We start from the raw sequence: 4464 nt of genomic DNA, 5'->3' as shown, positions 1-4464 counted from the left end.
GCTGTTTATAGATTTAGTACAATGATTTCGATCCTGAGACAAATGGTATTTTATCTAACCAAAATCTTTTGCATGTTTGTATGTTTGTTAAGTCAGGTTAAGATTTTGTTTGAGAACAAACAAATGTTCAAGTTTGGAAGTGTTTAATAAATGTATTTCATACACTTAGTCAAGCTTTAAAATATGGACATTTCGTAGTTCTTTTAATGAATTTATAGCCTAATTTATCATATAATGTGTTATTACGTGAAACTCGATGAACGGAAGTGGAATTTAAAGAAAGAAGAGGAAAATTTGCGAAAAGGGACAAGATTCAGAGTTTGAGGATTAAAGAGCACATAATTAACAGTTGTGTCGAACCTCACAATGAAGATTCGAGAATGCTAGGAGACAACTGGATGCAATTAGATGTCAAAAGGAAATGAAATATGATCAAAATATTGACACAAATCATTTTTTAACCGCACAAGTACTTTCAGATTTTTAGCTTAAGATTGAAACTCATTTTGACTTCGTAAATATTCGAATTGGAAAAAAGCTTCAAGTAAAGTTGTAACCCTTTGAGTTATCTCTACAACCTAATTTGAATTGCCTAGATAAAATGACTAGAAATAAAGTTATGATAAAAATACTAAAGTAAGTGCAGTGCTAATCTTCACCCAAAAAGTGGCACTTAGAACCTGTCCTCGCGGTGCCACTCTAGGCACTGTGTGCTACCTACTATGCAAATTTTGGCCTTTTAAAGCCCATTAAAACTCTACAACAAAAAAGAAAACGTGAGGACAACTATAAAAACAAGTTTTTGACACTTTTGGGAGATTCTACACGTAGAGAGGTAGAATGTACAACTTGAAATTGAAAAGTGCAATTCAATGGAGAAAAATATCAGGAGATTCAATTTTGAAGCATTGATTGGATGAGGAAGAAGATCTTGGAGAAGATTAATTTCTTTTTCTACATATTTCTTTAAAAAAAATCTGGTGATGCATTCAATAACAACTTTGTGTTTTTCTTCAATTATTATGAGTAACTAATTTTAATATTAGGGTGAATAATATAACCTACTTATAACCCTTTATGTCTTTTATTCAAGATTCTTGTTCTTTTATCTTTTATATGTTGATTTTTCTATGAGTTTAATGCATTAAATTACTTGATCACTAATTTGATGATTTTGTGAATCTTTTACGAATTAAGAGGTAAGTTTAAGATTTAGATCATATAGTAGAATTCGATAATTTAGTATAGCGTGTAGATCTACCTATAAAAATTATTGTAGTAGTTAAATGGATTCTTAGAATTAATATTTCATTTAACTGAAATTGATTCGCATATAGGTATGTGATTTACTTAGTTAAATAGGTTCAATGAAAACTTCTATAAATCTTGCGTGTTCTTAATTATTTATTTTCTTTCTTTAAATTGTTAAAAAATTTTTTTTTTTTTTTTTTTTTTGGTTCAATTTGTAAAATAACTCATGTTCCTTTTAAAAATGTTGATGATTATTTTCTTTTTGTAGATAATTAACTTATATTTTGAAATGAAATTTAAATGGGTGGGTAACGAGATTGGTCCCCATACCCTCTCCCACCTGAGCCACCTCGTTCCATGTACATGATTAGAAGGGAATCCCCCTCGTTTGGGATGGGACTATGCGGATATCGAGTTTAATGAGTTTTCTTGCTATCTCTATGATATGGTATTGTGTAGGGCAAACAATTTTGATTATCCCTTTTCAGCACCACGATCATCTTGTATCAGGTTATTTTGTAAATATATCCGTCCCTTCTTTTAACAAAGTTAATATGCATCAGACCAAACCATACCATTGTTTCTATAATCATGATAATCTAAAGGGCAAATCATGAATCAATAATCTATCTTTTAACCAAACAAAAATGTCGAGGGGAAAAATAAATAAATCTTCACCATTGAAGAGAAAGCAGGGAAAGAAAATATAATTTGTGGAGTACCAGCGCTGAACCGACATAAATAAAATAACAAGAAGTTAATTGTTGTGAACAAAATAATTATTGTTTCGTGTGAAAAGAAAAAATTAAATTAAATATGTGATCATTTATTTAAGGTTTTATTAATAAATTGAAAAAATATATATTTATAATTGCGGTGTAGCAAGGGAAATTTGTTACGGTTTTTGCAAATATCAAATAACTACCTTGAAATACTTTCACAAAAACGACTAAAATTGAGCCGTTGACGAGTTAGCTGGCCCGTAAAAAGTCTCATGTTTTCTTATTTAGCACTTGTTTGAATCCTATGTTATCAAAAATTTATTTTTTTAAAACTCATTTTCAATGTACATTCTTCAATAAAAAAAATTTACAAGTAAATTGAAAACTTTTTTTTTTTAATCACACATTCTTCAAAAACTACTATTTCAAAATTCCTTTCTCCCCCCCCTCCGCACCCAAAAGATGGGACTCAAACAAAGGCTTAAAGCTTATGCAATAATTTTATTTTAATTTTTATTATTAAAGTAGTTTCGTCAACATAACCTGTGATATTTTTCTATTGAATAATACTATTTAACACAATTGATATTAAAAATTTAGTCTAGATGGTATTAATGTAACATTAAGTCCATTTTTTTTCTTTTTGGAGAAAATTTATTTTCAAATAATAATTTTTGTAGAATATGTGGCTAATAAATAAGGAAAAATTTAAATTTACGTGTAAAATTATTTTATAGTAGAATAAAATAAGTTTTAAATAAATAAATTTTGAAAAAAATGGGGCTCAAATAAGGACAAAATGAGAAGTAATAACAAATTAACAACACTTACACTGATTTAATAGCACTCACGCTGCTAGATAACATTATTCTCTCTTTCTTTCTTTCTTTCTTTTTTTTTTTTCTTTTTTTGTTGTTTGGAATGTAATTAAAATACTTAATAGCTACAAAATCCCAAGGGGTCGTGGAGGCGGTGTAAAATTCTTAATTGCATTATAATTTGTTTGGTTGGGTTGTTGGGGGGCAATGCATTATTTCAGGGTGGAATCGATAATCTTAGCTTTTGTTTTCCTTAAGTTCAGCCTCTTTATTTTATTCACTATCTTGTTTGAAATTAAAATCAAATTTTAATTTTAAGTCGAAGTCAAAAAGCCTAAAATAGTGCATCGTGATACTTTCTGTTTTGTCGAGCCCTGCTTTTAATTTAAATCACACATTTAATTGGATACACACTTTTTTAAATACATAATTTGTCAACTTTTATCAAAATCTACATAAACATGGGAATTGATGTGGACCAAGAGACGATTACTGGAAGTCGCACTATCAGATTTTCTGAAAAAACAACACTTTTCAAATTTTTATTTTATGGTAGAGTATTTCTATATATTTCTCTTATTGGATAAAAAATACTTAGCCAATTCAAACTCAATTCTAAAAAACCTAAACCACCTTCGATTTAAGAGTTTAATAACGATCCTAGTTGCCGTAAGATATACTTTGTTTTTAGCCAAATCTAGGAAGTTTTTGCACATTATCGAACAACATGAATCAATCTTTATATAATAATCAAGACTTTTTGTAAGCCCTTATTCAAAAGTAATTTTTCTGAAAATAAGTTTTATTCCAATCTCACATATTCTTAAAAAGGGTAATTAGTACAAAACATTTCTACCTTTAGAATTTAATGTGGAAAACGTCCCTATCTTTCATTTTTTGACATTTTTCCCTTATTTCCACATTTCTTTGCGAGAAACTTTTTTTTCACCATTTTTTTAATTTAAAATGACAAAATACTCTCCCATTTAAATAAAACAAAAAAAAAGAAAAGAAAAATAAAGAATAAATTAAAATCTTACTCCTAAATATTTTAAAAAGTGCAAATGAATCCAAATAATTACTAAAAGGCCTAAAAGCACAAAACGTCCATACGTTTGACCTATAGTGTTCAAAATGTACCTACGTTTCAAATTGGTGAAAATGCCGTTTTCTATAATAAAACGTGAAAATATGGATGAAAATGCAAAAGAATTGAAATATATGAACGTTTTCTGGAAAAAGTGTCAAATGTAGGGATTTTTTTGTTATTAAGCCTTATAAAATTATTAAAAATAACAATAAAAAACTCTCTCTACTCTTCTTTTCCAAATGGATCAGCCACCGTAAAAGTCAAAAAACTCCAGCAAACCACCACCCAAATTGTTGGACCACCATACCACCGGAAAACCCTCACTTCCCTCTACACATACAATCCAACATCCAAGTTTCAAACTTTCATGCCAATAGATTTGTTTGACATTGCAAGCCAAAATACTTAACTCGTGAATGCAAATATTGGCAGCATCACATGTTTTGAAGAGACTCATGTCACTTCCAACACACCAATCGACTATACTCACTAGAATGTCTCTCTTCATGGTCTTAAAATATTAACAGATAATTCAGCAGTATGGAGATTCGATGGTTTTGGCGATGGTTGATCGGAGTTTTTC

The sequence above is a fragment of the Olea europaea genome, unplaced genomic scaffold (assembly GCF_002742605.1).
Source record: "Olea europaea var. sylvestris unplaced genomic scaffold, O_europaea_v1 scaffold1478, whole genome shotgun sequence".
NCBI lineage: Eukaryota > Viridiplantae > Streptophyta > Magnoliopsida > Lamiales > Oleaceae > Olea > Olea europaea.
This window is presented reverse-complemented; position numbering follows the sequence as displayed.